Raw genomic sequence first — 9,526 nt, 5'->3', positions numbered from 1 at the left:
GAGAGAGGGAGAGACAGAGGGAGGGACAGGGAGAGGGAGGGAGAGAGAGAGTGAGAGAGGGAAGGAGAGAGAGAGGGAGAGAGAGAGAGAGAGAGAGAGAGAGAGAGAGAGAGAGAGAGAGAGAGAGAGAGAGAGAAAGAGAGAGAGAGAGAGGGAGAGATATAGAGGGAGTGAGATAGTGAGTGAGAGAGGGAGTGAGAGAGGGAGGGAGAGCAGATAGACAGCTCCACAACATGCTCTCACCTTGACTGGATACAACAAGGGAAATACTGATAAGGTCTCAATGGTGTCATAACAATGGATGTCCAAGTATGGTAAGAGTGTGAGCATACGTGTGTGTGTGTGTGTGTGTGTGTGTGTGTGTGTGTGTGTGTGTGTGTGTGTGTGTGTGTGTGTGTGTGTGTGTGTGTGTGTGTGTGTGTGTGTGTGTGTGTGTGTGTGTGTGTGTGTGTGTGTGTGTGTATGTGTGTGTGTGTGTGTGTCCCTGTATGTGTGTGTGTGTGTGTGTGTGTTTCTATTTCACAGCTATGGTGTGTATCTGTGCATCCTGGGTCTTAATCTGGTCGATGTGTATTGACTGCTATGACTGCCTGTTTGTCCTTGCTGTCCACAATGGCTATAATGCAATGTCTTTGTCAGGATTATATGATTGTATGTAGTGCAACTGCCTATTTGTTTTGTATGTAAAGGTATATATAAGGTTAACCTTTTCACTACCACACTACAGACGGTTAACCTTTCACTATCACACTACATACTGTTAACCCTTTCACTACCACACCACATAAGGTTAACCCTTTCACTACCACACCACATAAGGTTAACCCGTTCACTACCACACTACATAAGGTTAACCTTTCACTACCACACTACAGAATGTTAACCCTTTCACTACCACACTACAGCAGGTTAACCTTTCACTACCACACTACAGAAGGTTAACCTTTCACTACCACACTACAGAAGGTTAACCTTTCACTACCACACTACAGAAGGTTAACCTTTCACTACCACACTACAGAAGGTTAACCTTTCACTACCACACTACAGAAGGTTAACCCTTTCACTGCCACACTACATAAGGTTAACCTGTTCACTACCTGTTACGACCCTGGCTCAAAGGCACGCAACCTATGTGCAAACCAACACCAAAACCCTGTGCTCTAACTCAAAATGCTACTATATCAAGGAACTATTAGTGTAAACCAAATGACAAGGACTGGAAGAACGTGACAGCTCTTCCTCTAAGCACAGACACTGCATGTGTGTTACCAGGGCTGGTTTTAAAGCTCCCAGCAGGTAACCAATCAGCACTAATTAGCTAATTGGCAGCCCTCAACCTGCATGCACAGTGACACAGGAGTGATCAGGCTCCTGGTACATAACACCTCCCACACCAAACTGGTTGTTCCAGAGGCAACCACCACACAACAACCCATAAACAAAAACAACAAAAACAACTGTGACCCATTAATTGTCAGGGCCACTACCACAACAGCGATAGCGGGTCGGCCCCTGTCGAACACGACCACCAACCGTGTTGTATGCTCCCTTTCAACAGGCCCCTCCACCGATACCGACCTGTCAAAAATAGACTGCAAACCAAAATCAATCTGAGAACTAATCTCACTGCGCTCAACAGAACAGAACACAGCAAAACAAAAACCATAGATCACTGATACCACCACCGCGCCCATATCCATCCCACCTGGCACTAGCAGTTCAGGATACTGCAAACCGTGAACATCCAGAGTAGGATGTACCGCCTCAGGTACAGCCCCACCATCCCTGGAACATGGCAGTACGACAGTCATAAAAACGTCTGGAACACCATCTAAAATGGCGTCACCCAAAATAACATTGTCCTGATCAAAATCAAAATGGCTGCCACTCAACAGACCAGGTTGCGAAGGCGGCTCCTGCTCCACAGGACACAGGTAACTAGGTTGACCATCACACCTAGTGCATGGCAGAGAATCAGTGTGGACATGTGGATCAATGTCAGAATCATCAACTGACATACTGGGACCATCCCTGCCCACAAGTGAAACATTAGGGACAATAGAGCTACTGTGGGAAGGCTGGCAGCCTAAGTCAGGCTTAGTAGCCTCTCCAACTAGAACGGTGTCACATGAAACAACAGCACCTCTCATAGCATCCTTCCCACACTCATCCTCCAATTCGTTCGTGGCCTCAGCCACCGTACAGGCTGGGAAGACCTTGAGACACTGCGCTGCCATATCATCTCCTGCCACATGCTTCTCCGGCACGCATGTCAACTCTGGTTTCACCACCGGGCCTAACACAAAGCCACAATCAAGAGAATCATTATGCAGAGGTACATCCACAGTGTGCTTTCCAAAATTCTCACCAGGTACACATTTTAATTCAACAAATAATGTGTCACTAAGTGTAATGTCCCAAGTCGAAGTATCAACAACATCACTTTTGTCCTTTGACATTTCCCGTGCCACAGCACACACAGGGAACACTTCTGGATGTTTCTGTGCCAGCTCATTAGGGACCTCAGAAACCACAGGAATGGGAGTTACAACCGGAGTAGCCAACACTTTGTCACCAGCCAAATCATTCCCTAGAATGAAGGACACCCCCTTTATGGGAATGTGAGAACATACCCCCACAACAACATTGCCTGATACTAAGGGAGAATTGAGCGTGACCTCATGCAAAGGTGCATCCACAAATCCACCCCCAAAGCCCCGAACAACGACACCGGAATGCAAAGAAGAGTTTTCTGAAAACGGCAAAACCCCCTCCAGAATGAGGGACTGAAAAGCACCGGTATCTCTCCAAATTGTTATAGCCTGTTTGGACTCTAGTGCATTAGTCAGGGAAACAAATCCATCCATCATAAACCTTGAGGAACCCTCGAGCTCTTTGTCCACACGTTTGATACTTCCCCCATCACCATCTAACGTTGGCATAGGCGTTCTGCATATGGTTTCTACCAGAGCCACGGTTCTGACATTTTTCTGCTCAAGCACCGGGCACCCAGCAACGATATGACCAGGTTCTTTACAGTAGAAACAGATAATCCCTTCTGGGAATGAACCAGCAGAACCACCCCGCCTAGGAGGTGAAGTTAACTGACCAGCAGACACAGGTTTTGGGAAACGGCCCCCCTGAACAGGACGCCTATCCCCGGACTCAACGCGGTAGTCCTCCAAAAACACGGACTTGTGTGTCAACACAAACTCATCAGCGAAGACAGCGGCGTCGCCTATCTTCGATACCTTACGCTCATTTAGATGTGTGGAAACGGTATCAGGAACACATCGTTTAAACTCCTCTAGGAGAATCAACTGCCTAAGCTGCTCTCTTGACTCTGCCTTCCGAGAAGTGCACCACCTGTCAAACAGGCTCTCCTTCTCCCTTCCAAATTCAACATAAGACTGTCCCTCCGACCTGCGATAACCTCTAAAACGCTGACGATAGGCCTCGGGGACCAACTCATAAGCCCTCAATATGGAAGCTTTAACAAGCTCATAATCAGCGCTTTGTTCAAGGGACAGAGCAGTATAGGCTTCTTGTGCCCTACCAACTAAAACACATTGCAGCAGCAGTGTCCAGGCGGTATCAGGCCACTTCAATGTGGTTGCCACCCGTTCAAAAAGGGGAAAATATCTTTCCACGTCTTTCTCAAAAAATGGAGGCACCATCCTAATATTCCTGCCTACATCAAAACCGGAACGTGACTCTGAATGCAGAGCACCCGCCTGCAAGGCAGCATGCTTATATTCAAGCTCCTTCTGTGCACGCTTGTGCTCCAGCAACATTTGTTTCTACTTAAACTCACGCTCCTTAAGCTCACGCTCACGCTCATGCTCACGCTCCTCCTTCCTCTCTCTCTCCTTAAGCTCACGCTCCTCTCTCCTCTCCTCACGCTCTCGCTCTAGCTGCTTTTCCTTAAACTCCAACTCCCTAATCTTCACCCCTCCCTAACCCTCTACACCAGGTAATAGCGGAGACGCGCCAGACGAAAGAGGCTCCTCCACCCTCTCCTCAAGCACCTGCTCTCTAATGAGTAACACCCTTAAAGCACCCAAGGCAGTCGGCTTCAAACGTTTCTCCCCTGCAGAAAGCTCTACCCTGTAGTGTACAGCAAGTTCTAGAAGTTGTTCCTTGGAAAACTTCTCCAACATGTCATGAGACGGGCGATCAACAAAGTCCTTGATGGAAGCCATCGTTACTGTACCAGTCACCACAAGCTACTTACTTTACTCTACAGTCACGAAGAACCACTAACGAACCATGAAGAACCACTAAAGAACCACTGAAGACCACTAAGGAACCGCCAAAGAACCACTGAATACCCCATAACGAACCACTGAAGAACCACGAAGAACCACTGAAGAACCATGAAGAACGCTAATGCCGATAATAACAACCAGAAGGGAACGCGGTGGAAATGTGAGCTCTACGGAGCGCACCTTTCCAGTTTGCAAAAAATAAAAAATAAAAAACAACCACCCTGAAATAAATAGACGTGTCATACACGCAGGGTGTCAGGTGCTAACAGGTATGCTAACAAAACACTCAAAACAAACAAAATAAATTCAACAAACAAATCCAAACAGGTGCGCCTTCTAACCTGATATGACTACATATGCTTCTACATCTAAACTGCAGTCAAAACCGGCCCACCACATGTCTACCCTAAGAAACACTAAATCAAGCCCTACCACACTACCTGTGTTTTCTGGCCCCCCTAACCTACCTACCCTTAAACTAATGCCCTGTAGACCTAACCATCTTCAACCACACCTGCTACCAGTCAAAGATCATACTTGACCATCCACCCGTCCAGTACATGATACGGTACCAGACAAGTAGATGGTGCCAATCCCTTCCCTGACTGCCCCAGGAGTATGTGGTGCACAGGAAGCTAACCAACAACCAGAAAATAATGTCCCTATCTACATGTGGTGCCCACTAAACTATATATTTTAACAGCATAAGTAGTCACATCAAATTACAAACAAATAAGGGCATACTCACCTGTTTGACGAAATGGCTCAAGCCCCCACGTTACACAATATGTAACGAACACCACCCAAACCATAATACCATGACACCCCGTGTAACACAAAAAAAAACCACCAAACAAATTTCTAGGGATAAAATATCCTGGACGAGCGCCCAACTGTTACGACCCTGGCTCAAAGGCACGCAACCTATGTGTAAACCAACACCAAAACCCTGTGCTCTAACTCAAAATGCTACTATATCAAGGAACTATTAGTGTAAACCAAAGGACAAGGACTGGACGAACGTGACAGCTCTTCCTCTAAGCACAGACACTGCATGTGTGTTACCAGGGCTGGTTTTAAAGCTCCCAGCAGGTAACCAATCAGCACTAATTAGCTAATTGGCAGCCCTCAACCTGCATGCACAGTGACACAGGTGTGATCAGGCTCCTGGTACATAACACTACCACACTACAGAAGGTTAACCTTTCACTACCACACTACATAAGGTTAACCCTTTCACTACCACACTACATACGGTTAACGTTTCAAAACCACACTACAGAAGGTTAACCTTTCACTACCACACTACATACGGTTAACCTTTCACTACCACACTACAGAAGGTTAACCTTTCACTACCACACTACAGAAGGTTAACCTTTCACTACCACACTACAGAAGGTTAACCCTTTCACTACCACACTACAGAAGGTTAACCTTTCACTACCACACTACAGAAGGTTAACCTTTCACTACCACACTACAGAAGGTTAACCTTTCACTACCACACTACAGAAGGTTAACCTTTCACTACCACACTACAGAAGGTTAACCTTTCACTACCACACTACAGGTTAACCCTTTCATTACCAAACTACAGAAGGTTAACCTTTCACTACCACACTACAGAAGGTTAACCTTTCACTACCACACTACAGAATGTTAACCTTTCACTACCACACTACAGAATGTTAACCTTTCACTACCACACTACAGACAGTTAACCTTTCACTACCACACTACAGAAGGTTAAACCTTTCACTACCACACTACAGAAGGTTAACCTTTTCACTACCACACTACAGAAGGTTAAACCTTTCACTACCACACTACAGAAGGTTAACCTTTTCACTACCACACTACAGACGGTTAAACTTTCACTACCACACTACAGACGGTTCACCTTTCACTACCACACTACAGAAGGTTAACCCTTTCACTACCACACTACAGAATGTTAACCTTTTCACTACCACACTACAGACGGTTAACCTTTCACTACCACACTACAGACTGTTAACCCTTTTCACTACCACACCACAGAAGGTTAACCCTTCCACTACCACACCACAGAAGGTTAACCCGTTCACTACCACCAGAAGGTTAAACTTTCACTACCACACTACAGAAGGTTAACCCTTTCACTACCACACTACAGCAGGTTAACCTTTCACTACCACACTACAGAAGGTTAACCTTTCACTACCACACTACAGAAGGTTAACCTTTCACTACCACACTACAGAAGGTTAACATTTCACTACCACACTACATAAGGTTAACCTTTCACTACCACACTACAGAAGGTTAACCCTTTCACTGCCACACTACATAAGGTTAACCTGTTCACTACCACACTACATACGGTTAACCTTTCACTACACACTACATAAGGTTAACCCTTTCACTACCACACTACATAAGGTTAACGTTTCAAAACCACACTACAGAAGGTTAACCTTTCACTACCACACAACATACGGTTAACCTTTCACTACCACACTACACAAGGTTAACCTTTCACTACCACACTACAGAAGGTTAACCTTTCACTACCACACTACATAATGTTAACCTTTCACTACCACACTACAGGTGGTTAACCTTTCACTACCACACTACAGGCGGTTAACCCTTTCACTACAACACTACAGGAGGTTAACCCTTTCACTACCACACTACATAAGGTTAACGTTTCAAAACCACACTACAGAAGGTTAACCTTTCACTACCACACTACAGAAGGTTAACCTTTCACTACCACACTACAGAAGGTTAACCTTTCACTACCACACTACAGACAGTTAACCTTTCACTACCACACTACAGGCGGTTAACCCTTTCACTACAACACTACAGAAGGTTAACCTTTCACTACCACACTACAGAAGGTAAACCTTTCACTACCACACTACAGAAGGTTAACCTTTCACTACCACACTACAGAAGGTTAACCTTTCACTACCACACTACATGCGGTTAACCCTTTCACTACCACACTACAGAAGGTTAACCTTTCACTACCACACTACAGAAGGTTAACCTTTCACTACCACACTACAGAAGGTTAACCTTTCACTACCACACTACAGAATGTTAACCCTTTCACTACCACACTACAGCAGGTTAACCTTTCACTACCACACTACAGAAGGTTAACCTTTCACTACCACACTACAGAAGGTTAACCTTTCACTACCACACTACAGAAGGTTACCCTTTCACTACCACACTACATACAGTTAACCTTTCACTACCACACTACAGAAGGTTAACCTTTCACTACCACACTACAGAAGGTTACCCTTTCACTACCACACTACAGACAGTTAACCTTTCACTACCACACTACAGAAGGTTAACCTTTCACTACCACACTACAGAAGGTTAACCTTTCACTACCACACTACATAAGGTTAACCTTTCACTACCACACTACAGCAGGTTAACCTTTCACTACCACACTACAGCAGGTTAACCCTTTCACTACCACACTACATAAGGTTAACCCTTTCACTACCACACTACAGAAGGTTAACCCTTTCACTACCACACTACAGAAGGTTAACCTTTCACTACCACACTACAGGCGGTTAACCCTTTCACTACAACACTACAGAAGGTTAACCTTTCACTACCACACTACAGAAGGTAAACCTTTCACTACCACACTACAGAAGGTTAACCTTTCACTACCACACTACAGAAGGTTAACCTTTCACTACCACACTACATGCGGTTAACCCTTTCACTACCACACTACAGAAGGTTAACCTTTCACTACCACACTACAGAAGGTTAACCTTTCACTACCACACTACAGAAGGTTAACCTTTCACTACCACACTACATAAGGTTAACCCTTTCACTACCACACTACAGAAGGTTAACCTTTCACTACCACACTACAGAAGGTTAACCTTTCACTACCACACTACAGAAGGTTAACCTTTCACTACCACACTACAGAAGGTTACCCTTTCACTACCACACTACATACAGTTAACCTTTCACTACCACACTACAGAAGGTTAACCTTTCACTACCACACTACAGAAGGTTACCCTTTCACTACCACACTACAGACAGTTAACCTTTCACTACCACACTACAGAAGGTTAACCTTTCACTACCACACTACAGAAGGTTAACCTTTCACTACCACACTACATAAGGTTAACCTTTCACTACCACACTACAGCAGGTTAACCTTTCACTACCACACTACAGAAGGTTAACCCTTTCACTACCACACTACAGAAGGTTAACCCTTTCACTACCACACTACATAAGGTTAACCCTTTCACTACCACACTACAGAAGGTTAACCTTTCACTACCACACTACAGAAGGTTAACCTTTCACTACCACACTACAGAAGGTTAACCTTTCACTACCACACTACAGAAGGTTAACCTTTCACTACCACACTACAGAAGGTTAACCTTTCACTACCACACTACAGAAGGTTAACCTTTCACTACCACACTACAGAAGGTTAACCTTTCACTACCACACTACAGAAGGTTAACCCTTTCACTACCACACTACAGAAGGTTAACCTTTCACTACCACACTACAGAAGGTTAACCTTTCACTACCACACTACAGAAGGTTAACCTTTCACTACCACACTACAGAAGGTTACCCTTTCACTACCACACTACATACAGTTAACCTTTCACTACCACACTACAGAAGGTTAACCTTTCACTACCACACTACAGAAGGTTACCCTTTCACTACCACACTACAGACAGTTAACCTTTCACTACCACACTACAGAAGGTTAACCTTTCACTACCACACTACAGAAGGTTAACCTTTCACTACCACACTACAGAAGGTTAACCTTTCACTACCACACTACAGCAGGTTAACCTTTCACTACCACACTACAGAAGGTTAACCCTTTCACTACCACACTACAGAAGGTTAACCCTTTCACTACCACACTACAGAAGGTTAACCCTTTCACTACCACACTACAGAAGGTTAACCTTTCACTACCACACTACAGAAGGTTAACCTTTCACTACCACACTACAGAAGGTTAACCTTTCACTACCACACTACAGAAGGTTAACCTTTCACTACCACACTACATAAGGTTAACCCTTTCACTACCAGACTACATAAGGTTAACCTTTCACTACCACACTACAGAAGGTTAACCTTTCACTACCACACTACAGAAGGTTAACCTTTCACTACCACACTACATAAGGTTAACCTTTCACTACCACACTACAGAA

The 9,526-nt window shown here is 44.8% G+C and overlaps 1 protein-coding gene across 1 annotated transcript in view; it reads right to left on the bottom strand.

The window, feature by feature from the left end:
- The window catches only part of LOC311246904 (spondin-1-like), a gene marked incomplete at both ends in the record, with an annotated part of 447,234 nt that overhangs the window by 64,117 nt on the left and 373,591 nt on the right, over positions 1-9,526 (bottom strand).

This window comes from Notolepis coatsorum, assembly GCF_963971535.1.
Source record: "Notolepis coatsorum genome assembly, chromosome: 20".
In the NCBI taxonomy this organism is placed as follows: domain Eukaryota; kingdom Metazoa; phylum Chordata; class Actinopteri; order Aulopiformes; family Paralepididae; genus Notolepis; species Notolepis coatsorum.
Note: the sequence above shows the minus strand (reverse complement) of the source record. Positions and strands in the feature narration are given on the sequence as shown.